Source organism: Eptesicus fuscus, chromosome 9, assembly GCF_027574615.1.
Source record: "Eptesicus fuscus isolate TK198812 chromosome 9, DD_ASM_mEF_20220401, whole genome shotgun sequence".
In the NCBI taxonomy this organism is placed as follows: domain Eukaryota; kingdom Metazoa; phylum Chordata; class Mammalia; order Chiroptera; family Vespertilionidae; genus Eptesicus; species Eptesicus fuscus.
In genome coordinates this window covers 35,813,878-35,826,260 of record NC_072481.1, presented here as the reverse complement: position 1 = coordinate 35,826,260, position 12,383 = coordinate 35,813,878, and positions in this window count along the sequence as shown.

The window sequence follows — 12,383 nt, the reverse complement described above, 5'->3', positions numbered from 1 at the left end:
CCTTCATTTCCACACCACCCCCAACCCTTCATTTCTACACCACCCCCACCCCTTCATTTCCACACCACCCCCACCCCTTCATTTCCACACCATCCCCTCCCCTTCATTTCCACACCACCCCCACCCCTTCATTTCCACACCACCCCCTCCCCTTCATTTCCACACCACCCCCTCCACTTCATTTCCACACCACCCCCTCCCCTTCATTTCCACACCACCCCCTCCCCTTCATTTCCACACCACCCCCTCCCCTTCATTTCCACACCACCCCCTCCCCTTCATTTCCACACCACCCCCTCCACTTCATTTCCACACCACCCCCTCCCCTTCATTTCCACACCACCCCCTCCCCTTCATTTCCACACCACCCCCTCCCCTTCATTTCCACACCACCCCCACCCCTTCATTTCCACACCACCCCCTCCCCTTCATTTCCACACCACCCCCACCCCTTCATTTCCACACCACCCCCTCCACTTCATTTCCACACCACCCCCACCCCTTCATTTCCACACCACCCCCACCCCTTCATTTCCACACCACCCCCACCCCTTCATTTCCACACCACCCCCACCCCTTCATTTCCACACCACCCCCACCCATTCATTTCCACACCACCCCCACCACTTCATTTCCACACCACCCCCACCACTTCATTTCCACACCACCCCCACCCCTTCATTTCCACACCACCCCCACCACTTCATTTCCACACCACCCCCACCCCTTCATTTCCACACCCCCCCCACCCCTTCATTTCCACACCACCCCCACCCCTTCATTTCCACACCACCCCCACCCCTTCATTTCCACACCACCCCCACCCCTTCATTTCCACCCCACCCCCACCCCTTCATTTCCACACCACCCCCACCCCTTCATTTCCACACCACCCCCACCCCTTCATTTCCACACCACCCCCAACCCTTCATTTCCACACCACCCCCTCCCCTTCATTTCCACCCCACCCCCACCCCTTCATTTCCACACCACCCCCACCCCTTCATTTCCACACCACCCCCAACCCTTCATTTCCACACCACCCCCACCCCTTCATTTCCACACCACCCCCACCCCTTCATTTCCACCCCACCCCCACCCCTTCATTTCCACACCACCCCCACCCCTTAATTTCCACCCCACCCTCACCCCTTCATTTCCACACCACTCCCACCCCTTAATTTCCACCCCACCCTCACCCCTTCATTTCCACACCACCCCCACCCCTTCATTTCCACACCACCCCCTCCCCTTCATTTCCACACCACCCCCTCCCCTTCATTTCCACACCACCCCCTCCCCTTCATTTCCACACCACCCCCTCCCCTTCATTTCCACACCACCCCCTCCCCTTCATTTCCACACCACCCCCTCCCCTTCATTTCCACACCACCCCCACCCCTTCATTTCCACACCACCCCCACCCCTTCATTTCCACACCACCCCCACCCCTTCATTTCCACACCACCCCCACCCCTTCATTTCCACCCCACTCCCACCCCTTCATTTCCACACCACTCCTACCCCTTAATTTCCACCCCACCCTCACCCCTTCATTTCCACACCACCCCCACCCCTTAATTTCCACCCCACCCTCACCCCTTCATTTCCACACCACCCCCACCCCTTCATTTCCACACCACCCCCTCCCCTTCATTTCCACACCACCCCCTCCCCTTCATTTCCACACCACCCCCTCCCCTTCATTTCCACACCACCCCCTCCCCTTCATTTCCACACCACCCCCTCCCCTTCATTTCCACACCACCCCCACCCCTTCATTTCCACACCACCCCCACCCCTTCATTTCCACACCACCCCCACCCCTTCATTTCCACCCCACCCCCACCCCTTCATTTCCACACCACTCCTACCCCTTCATTTCCACCCCACCCCCACCCTTTCATTTCCACACCATCCTCACCCCTTCATTTCCACACCACCCCCTCCCCTTCATTTCCACACCACCCTCTCCCCTTCATTTCCACACCCCCCCACCCCTTCATTTCCACACCACCCTCTCCCCTTCATTTCCACACCATCCCCTCCCCTTCATTTCCACACCACCCTCACCCCTTCATTTCCACCCCACCCCCACCCCTTCATTTCCACACCACCCTCTCCCCTTCATTTCCACACCATCCCCTCCCCTTCATTTCCACCCCACCCCCACCACGCTTTGCTCTGGTCTCCACATTTCTTGCAGACTATTCAATTGGCCTCCTAACCATTTTCCCTAATTCCAGCCTCACCCCTCCCATTCGTAGCCACAATTCCACCAGCATGGTTCTTCTGAAACACAAATCTAAACATCTCATGCCCGGGGTCAACATCCTTCAATGACTCCCTGTTGTCACCTCAGAGCCAAGTCCAGCTCATTAGCTGGCACATGGGGCCTGCATGCCTGGGGACCTGGCCCCAACCACCCCACAGCCTTGTCTCTCAACACCTCACTCAGACCCCGCACTCCAGACCCTGCGCTGAACTCTATGGTACCGAGAAATCGCTGAGCATTTTTAGTCCCTCACCCACTTACTTCCCCAACCACCTATCCACTTGTGAGCCTCTGCTGCATGCTCGGCACTCTTCTAGTCATTGTGCTTAGGAAGCTGACATCTTAGCTGGTGGCGGTGGTAAGACAACATTCAAATAAATATATGAGGGCAGGGGAATAACACAGCAGCAGAGGACTAGGAAGTGCCCTGGGGTGGGCGCGATGTGTGGGCTCTCTGGACAGGTGGACAGGAGGCGTGTTTCTGACGACAGAGATGCGGGCAGAGGTCTGGAGGAAGAGGTGGCCGCCATGCGGACGTCTGCAGGGAGACACCTTACTGACACCCATCCCTCTGCTTGGAATGCCTGTGCCCCTGGCCCCAGTCCTCACCTGAGAATGGGCTCCACACTCACTCCTCTAGGACATTCAAGGAAGATTCATCAACCCTTTCATGTCTCCACATGCCCCACCTGATGTCAGTCCTAGCTCTGTAATACCGGGGCACTCGGTCTATAGAGACTCATTCATTCATTCATTCATTCATTCATTCATTCATATTTCTTAAGCAAAAACTGCTTGAATAGATAGCCCCTGGGCGCTGAGCTCTGCCCTGGGATGACTGTGTGGCGCCCCCTGGCCCCGGCTCACGAACTCCTAGGAGGTGGCGAGGGGACTCATGCTGGCACAGCACTTGGCCCAGAAGGGCTTTGGGTGAGTATTTGCTGAGTGAATAAACATTTGCAATTGTTTTATTGAAATACTTCAGAGTAAATTTGGAGACAGGCATTCCTCCACTCAAGAGTAATTTAATAACCACAAATGCCTTTAACACAGTGGGGGGTGTATGTTTCCCTTCTTGCTGCTGTTAAAATAAATGGCATTTTTAATAAAGTGTCCCCATACAGCATACAGAATGTGGCCACAGGATGAAATAAATAAAAACGGAGTGAAATTATGCACTGCAGAATAGACTTTTTCTGGTCTTTTGGTTATTAAATTTAATCACTTCTGAGCTGCGCCCCTACTCTCTTTCCTAGAGGCAGGTACACTTTTGATTAAAATGTGGGCCCCAGAGCGCTTTCACGGGGGAGGGTTCGGCTGCGTCCCCAGAGGAACTGTGGGGAACAGGCGAGCGGATGACGGGGCCACGGCGACAGCCACAATGTGCTTCTCACTTGATGGACGTGTTTATCCCCAGACAGAGTGCACCGCAGTCACGGGGCGTATGGAAATCTTGCAATTAAGGCAAAGTCTAATTAGAGACTACACATTCAAAATACAAAGGGACCTCTGAGTGGCAGCCACTCTGGTCGGCTGGGAAACGTGATTATCCCACTCCAGTCCCTGCCGCAGCCACCCGTCGACTGAATGACGGGAGTGGGGGTGCATCGTGATGCCATACGTGGGTTCTCCAGGGACAGCTCTGCCTTCCCAGCCCGTGGAGACAGCTCGGTCCGTGGAGAAGAGCTCAGGTCTTGGATCCACCAGACTTGGATTTGGGTTCTGACTCTGCCCGTTACTGCCATTCCAGCCTCAGCATCCTCACCTTCCTAAAGGAGGGGTGGCAACCATCTCGAGGTCCATGAAGGACCCTAAAGGGCTTTGGGGACTCAGTCATTCACCGGGCTGGGTCACTGACCTGCCTTTGCCCCAGCCCCGAAGGCTCAGCTCTGCAGGGAAACTGGGAGTGGAGGCAGAGGGCCTGGGGGGGCTCTGACTGTCACCCCTTCACTGCACCCATAGGACCCAGGCAGCCTTCCTCTGGGCCTTTCTCTCCTGGAGGACCTGACACTGTGCTGGGCAATCAGAGTTGTTAGTCCACAGGGGTGGAGACCTTTTATCCAAACAGACCCCGGATGCAGCGGCGGCGGGAGGGCTGGGGAGAAGGTGCTCGCAGCTAGGCTCCGTAGATGCGGAGCTCTGGCCCGGAGACACCAGCATTTCCTGAGCTTGGACTGCGGTCAAGAGGTGATTTCAAACCTGTCCCCGCCCTCGAGGAAGTCACAAGTAGTCAGGAAGACAGACAGCAAAGAGCACAGAGTGCGTGGCCTCAGTTTACATGCCTACAACATTTTGCAGCCTTCGAGGCACCTCTCCCTGGATCCTCGCAAGAACCCGTGGGGGGATTAATTGGAGCTGCAGGGCTGGGTTTGCATCTGAGGTACAGAAAACCCCACCCCCGTGACCCTCCTAGGCATAGCTTGGTGGAACCCTTTTGCGTCTGCTTGTTTCTTCAGCTCTCTTTTTTGTTTGTTTGTTTTAAATATTAAAACTGGATAGTCCTGACTCGTTTTGCTCAGTGGATAGAGTGTCGACCTGCAGAATGAAGGGTCCCAGGTTCAATTCCGGTCAAGGGCATGTACCTTGGTTGCGGGCATAACCTCAGTAGGGGGTGTGCAGGAGGCAGCTGATCTATGTTTCTAACTCTCTCTCCCTCTCCCTTCCGCTCTGTAAAAAATCAATAAAATATATTAAAAAAAAAACTGTAGAGAAGTCTCTGTGGCACTCTTCCCCCGCCCACCCTGAGAAGGGCTGCCCCCCCAGCCGGGCTGTCTCCTGCCTGCCAAGTTTTCATACCGGGCACATCTGTACATGAACAATCCACAGTGTCGCTTTGCATGTTTTAAGATTTTACATATGTTGTCTCATACTCTATGAGTTCCATCCCACCACTTGCTTTTTTGACTCTTTGTTAAGCTTTTGAGATTGATTTATGCTGAGGCACATAGTTCTGGTTCATTTCTTTTGCTGTATGGTATTTCGCCCTATGAAGAAAGTCTGTGTATATATGTGTGCGTGTGTATGTGTGTGTGTACACGCATGTAATTATCCTATTGTTGGACATGTGCTTTCACTCTTTCTACCAGCCCTCGGTGCTTTACCAGGGACCCCTGTACGTGAACATGGCTGGACTCCAGCCAGGGAGGAGGAGCACTTCTGGGCTTTGCCACCCAGTGCAGTCTGGCCAGCTGGCCCCCGTGGGTGGTGAGGACTGGACGGCATGGAGGCTGTGATAAAAGAACAGTGGGCTTGGTCTCAGAAGGGCCTGGACTTGAATCCTGACCCTCCCGCTTATTAGCTGTGTGACCCTGTGCAAACACTCTAGCCTCTCTGGCCTGCAGTGCCCTCACCAGAAGAAATAAAAACAGTAACACCAACTCCTAAACACTCTTCTGGTGATTAAAGCAGGATGCCTTCAGTGTGGGTGCGGACAAACAGGAGGAGCTCCACAAAGCTAAGGGGAAGCCGCCCTGATCCTGGGCCGAGGAAAGGGCCCCGGGAGGCACCAGCAGCTGTTGGCTGCCCTTCTCACTCTGAGCAAAGAAGTCTGGATCAAAAGCTCAGTCTTAAAACTAAACACAACAACAACAACAACAAAACCACACACGCAAAAAAAGAAGGAAGGGAAGAAACCAAGCCACCTTAAAATCATAAATTAAAACTGGGGGAGCCCAACCCACCTGCCAAACTGGCCTTGGTTTCTCTTCCAGCTGTGCCTTCGATTGGCCAACACTGGAAGTCTGGGCGGGTGCACTTGACCTTGGGCCAGGCTCCCTGAAGGGCAGCCCCACCCTGCAAAGCCCACCTGCCCTCCTGGGCCCTGAGGAAGGCAGCAGCAGGCTGGGCTACAAAGGGTTAAATCTCTTCCTCCTCCAAGTGGTTGGAGCCAATGAGGCTTTCTGTTTAAATGGCCTATAACCATCTCCCCCAAGCTCCTTAGCTCAGAAAAGTGCACAAGTCAGCGAAATAAAAATAACTTAAAGAGCCACTAGAAAGAACTCCAGTCTCCCTCCTGCCTGCAAGGACCGCCTCTCAGTGGTGCCTCTTACTTTTCATACCCAGGGCCAGGGGCTGCCCACCAGTTTGGGGAAAGAATGTATCAGAGGCTGAAATCTGCTCCCTCACAGGGGAAGGGGCAGGGGAGCAGGAACCCTGGAGGGGAGTGCCTCCCACCTGGGGTGCCTGCTGACTGCAAACCCTGCCTCGGCCAGGGGGCTGCTGTCAGGGCCACGCCAGCCTGCAGAAGTCAGTGGGGCAGGCACAGTCACATGTGTGTTATAACTGAGAAAACAGAGGCTCTGGAAAGGAAGTGACAGATCCAAGGTCCCACACAGGTGTGGCGCGGGGCTCCTGGCTAAACACTCAGCACCCCTCTGCTGACAGGGAAGGCCGTGTCTGCGCCCCCACCGCCTGCTGTGTGCGGCTCTTTATGCACCAGTCCTGGTACACCAGCACCCCTACTCTGGCTGCATGGCTGACAAATCTGAGGGCTCAGAAGGTTGAGTAACTCGGCCAAGGTCATGCTACTGAGAAGCAGCGGAGGAAAGGTTCGAAGCCACACCCTCTGACTTCACACCACGCTGTGTCCAGGGCAGCAGGGCAGTGCTCAGGGAAGAGCTGATGCAGAGAAAACATCGGGCTGCAATGTGCCACCCGCTCCTGACCTTCCATCTCCCGTCTCTGCCGCCCCTCCATGGGCTGAGTTCCTGCACGTGGCCCAGGGCATGCGGGCTGCACGGCCGAGCTGCTGCCCCAGCCGCAGTGGCCCTGGGCTCTCCCAGCTGGACAGCTGCACAGGGTGCTCACAGCAGCCGGTGCTCCGGGGCCGGGGGAGGGGTTCCCAGCCCAGGCTGGCAGGGAGCACCTGGGAGGGAGGGAGGGCAGGAGGGATAGAAGTACAAGGTCACAGGGAGGTGGCGGCACGCGAAGTTCGGCTGGAGGAAACACCTGTGTCAGGAAGATATCTATGGCAGCTTATAGCACAGTCCTTAGGACACCAGGTAATGGAGCCACTGAGGCTGTGGTGCCAGTCCTGGCTGCTGGTCATGGCTGTGCCATCTGGGACAACTTACTCAATGTCTTTAAGTCAGATTCTTTGTTTGTGAAATGGGAATGGGAATAGTAATCTGCCCGGTGTGAGAAATAAAATAATAAGGAGCACCTAGTACATAGTAAGTGTTTAGTAAGTATTAATTTAAAAGTAATGTCCACATCTGTGTCTCCTTGGATACCCCCAGGCCCTGTGGCAAGGGCCCCTGCAGGAGGGCTTCCTACCTCATGCTGACCGCCTCCCCGCCTCTCGATGCAGCCTCCCCCGCACTCAAACTGTTACACCCGGCTCTCCTTTTCCTTTTTTCTACAATCCTCTTAATGATCACGTCTTCTGTTTGTCTTCCTGCCCATCCCATTCCACCCCTACTAGAATTTAAGTTCTCTGTGTTTTCCTTTGTGTCTCAGGCGTTTAGAGCAGTGACTGGCATGCAGGGGTACTGGTCAGCAGTGGCTGAGAGGGCGTCCTGTGGAATGCAGGACAGAGCACAGGGTCTGGGGCCACTCAGAGCACAGGTGTGACTCCCTGGTCCCCGACCCCCGGAGTCGGGTGGAGTGCTGGGCACAGGTAGATGTGCTGCATGTGGAAGATGAGTGGAGGGGAGTAGGCCGACAGACAAGCGATCAGCTCACAGCCCTCTCCTCTGTCAGGCATGGGCTCCGAGGTCATGTCTCCAAGCCCTTCCCTGGTCACACACAATGGAGTAGTCACAGAGCCTCGAACGACCAGCTCAGAGAAGGCTAATTAGTGAGCGCAAGTGGGTCTCTAGCGGAGGACCACATGGCTTTCCTTCTCACTGAACTAAACATTATGAGTGGTAACTTGGTGAAGATACAAAAGATCATATTTATCCTATAAAACTGAGAGGAAGGATGTATCATGATATCAAATTCCATAAGGATCTCAAATACCCAAATGTCTACACAGACAATTCACATTGGAAGAAGTTGAAAAAGCACATCTGTATCCATAGCTAATTGGCCAAACTTCTTTACAAATTCCAAATACTGATGAGGTTGTGGGGAAATGGCATCTGCACGCCTACCCTGCTGGAGACAGGAACTCACTTTTTGGAAAGCAATATAACAATACATGCAAAGGACTATAAAAATGCTCTTGCCCTCTAACCCAATTGGCTCGCCACCGGGAATTTTCTCTAAGAAATCAACAACCATCGAGGATCATGGCAACATTCTCTCTAATATCAAGAAAATAGACAACAAAACACGTAGTGAGGAGATAATAAGGTAACCCTGGCCCCGTGCTGGGGAGGGCATGAAAATGGCAGCCACACAAATCAGGCCGCTGAGGGGAGATGCTTACCCTACCTACAATGTTACAGGGACAAAGCATGATCATGGAAGGCTGGCCGGCTGCCATGAACAGAGAGGGGAGGGACAGACCCACGGAAAGACAGGAGGGGCGCCCAGGAGTGAACGTGCAGTTTGGCTTGTGGCTCTTGGCTCTTTTTTTTTTTTTTTTTTTTTTTTTGGCTTTCCTCAGATTTTGTTTTATATTTTAAACACAAATGGAAAAGAAGATCTCAACCAGCTGGAATGTTGGGCTGAAACCAACACGATGAAATGGAACAGAGATAAATGCAAAGCTCTGTATTTCATTTAAGAAATATATTGAAGACACACAATGGAGGTGCGAAGGGGCATAAAGAGCTGTTAGAATGAAAAGGGGAAGGAAAAGGGAACACAAAAAAACGCTCTTGCTGAAGCCCGGGCCTGGGACTGCGGTGGCTGCAGGTCTGGCTCAGTCGGCCAGTGTGATTACCGTGCACTGCGTAACAGACAGGTGACCAGGGCAGTGGAACGTTTTCCTCTCGTCTAGTACACAGTGAACTGAGGATCTGGATTGGATGTGGATTTCTCTGGCTTCATAATCTATGCTCTTTCTCTTAAAACGCAGTGAACTAAAGGGACAAGTCCTGTGAGCCAAGAAGAGGGAGCACGAACTACTAGCTCCATAGGACGGTGGGCTTTGGTGACCATGAACTTGACATGAGATCATTCTACCACTACAGACGCTCATGCAAGGCTAGGCCATGTGCTGTCCAGGAGTAAGAGGTAACAACCTGCCCTCATTAGTGCTGGCCAGGCCCTTCCTGGAGGCGTGTCCAGTCCTGAGCCCCACCTCATAGGACCCATCTATGAAAGAGCAACCATCTGGTCAGAGTTCTCAGGGTCGAAGAATGAAGACACTGAATGCCTCGGGGCTCTACTCACATCCTACTCTATAGTTCCTGATGCAACATGGTGAGGGAGGTATCATATTCTCATTTTTAAGTGAGAAAACTAAAGCTGTAAAGAATTTGTTCAAGGTCATATATTAGTAAGTGGCAGTCAGTATTTAAGCACAGAGCTGTCTGAGTCCCAAGTCTCTGGCCCTGGCCGGGCAGCTCAGTTGGTTAGAATGTCATCCGGATATGCCAAGGTTGTGTGTGGGTTTGATCCCAGTCCAGGCACATACAAGAAGCAACCAGTAAATGCATAAATAAGTAGAGCAACAAATCTCTCTCTCTCTCTCTCTCTCTCTCTCTCCCTCTCTCTCTCCCCTTCCTCTCTCAAAAATCAATCAATTCAGGGTCTCCACTCTTTCCTGCGCAGGGTCCCTCGTGTGAGAAATGATAAAACAGAACTTGACCTACTTATTAGTTGGTGCAGAGACATGACTGCCACCTTCAACTCTGCCAAGGGTTCTGCGTGGCTTCAATGGAGAGACCTGAATGATCTGAGAGGTCTCAGGGTGCTCCAGGAGAGAGCATCTTAGTAATGGCAGTGACCGCATGGACTCTCGGGGTAGGAGGATTAATTCCCACGCCTGGAGGTGGCAAGCATGGTGTGGAAGCCAGTGGAGAGAGATCTGGCACAGGACCCATAAGTTCACTCTTGAACCTTAGCTTCCACGAGCCTCTGAAACTGCTTGGCAGAAACTGACCAATCCCTTCAAAAGACGTGATAACAGTATCGGCTGGTACGTCTATTTGCAGACATCAAAGTGAAAATTATATGCCCAGAGTAAACATGTTGACCCAGACAAAACTAAACACAGAAAATGAAATGGATTCTACTGGAGATGCTTGCAGGTTAAGCTATTATTATTTTTTTTGTTTCCAATAAACTAAACTCTGGAGAGATGTGTAGTCTTGGAAGTAATCAAAGAAAACATAATGAGGCACTGGTTTCACCTAAGTTGGCAAAATAATTTAAACATGGCCACACCCATTATGTGCATCAAAGAATGTAAAAATGTCACTCCTTTTGATCCAGGGAAAACAACCCTAAGAAAGCGATAAAAAAAAAAAAATAAAAAAAGGAAAAAACTGAAAACAAAAATATTCATCAACAACCTAAAAATTCCAGGAAGGCAAATGGGCCAGCTGGGTGACAGAGGTGGGGGCTGAGGTCCGTGTGCACAGGGAAAGGCCTGTGAGTACTGGGCACTATGGGTGAGCATAAGGTGTCTGGACGGCCAAAGGCAGGTATGAAAGCCAAGGTCAGAGCAGGTCAGACACAAGATAGGAGTACACTCAGGTGAAGACTGAATGCGCATAGAGAGAGAGAAAGGTAGGGGAGGGGAGGGGAGGGAAGAGGAAGGGAGGGAAGATGAAGGGAAGGGAGGGGAAGGGAGACGAGACATAGGTTGCTGGCCATTTACCCACTCTCACTGCGGCACTTTAATTAGTCTCAGTCCTCCACAATTGGATATTATTTTCTGCGTTTTGCAGATGAAGAAGATGGTGTTCAGAAAGATAAAGTGAGTCACTCTAAGGCAGGTAGAAGGTGCTGGAGTTGGGAATCGGACTCTCACGCAATGACCTCCGAAACCAAGCTCTCTCTACCACGTGTGCTGGACCCAAGGGTGCAGCGCGGCCTTTCATGAATGGGCAGCCCTGTGGGTCAGCCATACAGCTGGCCAGATGTTTACTGGTTGTAGCTCGATGTCTGTCCACTGAGTAGATGTTGGAATTGGTGGCCGTAATTTTCTGGAGCAACAGGAAATCGTGTTAAATGGAAAGGACACCAATCCCTGTATGCTAAGATCACAGGCGCATACAATACACACTCGCGCCTTGGGAAGACTGGAAGAGCCACAGCACAATGCTTGCAGCAGTGCAAGCTGGGATGTTTCCCCTACTTCCCCAAAATTTCTATAAAGTGCTTTTCCTTTGTAATTACAAAAAAAAAAAAAAAGGCATAATTTAGAAATGTATCCAAGAAACCCTTGGGCACATAACAGTCACTAACACACTTTCCTCAGCCAGAAAATACAAACAAGCCACATCCTCATGTTTCATCTGGGACCGGGGACTTGCTGCCAGGGCTTCTGAAGCCAGTGCCCAGCCTCACTGGTTCAGGCCCTGCCGGCTCAGTAGTGACCGTCCTGTCCCCCACAGCTCACTGGCACCGAAAGAAAGGGATGGAGAGGAAGAATCAAAGGGTGAAAGTGAGGGGGAATCATGGGTGCCTGGGCTGGAAGCCACCTTGCACATCATGGCCATCCGAACAGCACGCAGTGGGCATGAAGGAGGGCTCTCGGCGAGGTTTAGGCAGATCCTCAGCTCTTTGAGAGAATTTATTCCATTTCAGGTGTCCTCAGGCATTAGAGGGAGCACGCTGTCTCACTTCGGAATAACTCCTGTTAGTTCGTTAAAGCAGGACTTCTGCGACACTGGTCTTGCTCTATAGCGGCCCTGGTGCTGAAATACAGCTGCCCGGCTCCCTCTCCCACCTACGGAATGGAGCTCTCCAAACCAGAGCCCAGGAATCTGTATTTTAAGCACCTCAGCAAATTCTTAAGATTGGGCAAGTTTAGGAAACCCTCGTCTAACACAAAAACCACTTGAGTTTTGTGAATGTAATAAACTGTGCACCCTCCTAATTAGTGCTATTCCCAGTCCCTCCAAATGGCTTCAATTAACGGGACTGATTTCCAGTGACTGGTTACTTAGGCCGGGCCTCTCCTGAACGTACCTGAGATGACACGGCTAGATTCTCAGCGCAGACCATAATGTCCACTCACCTTTCGGGGAAGAGTGAAAAGGGCAGG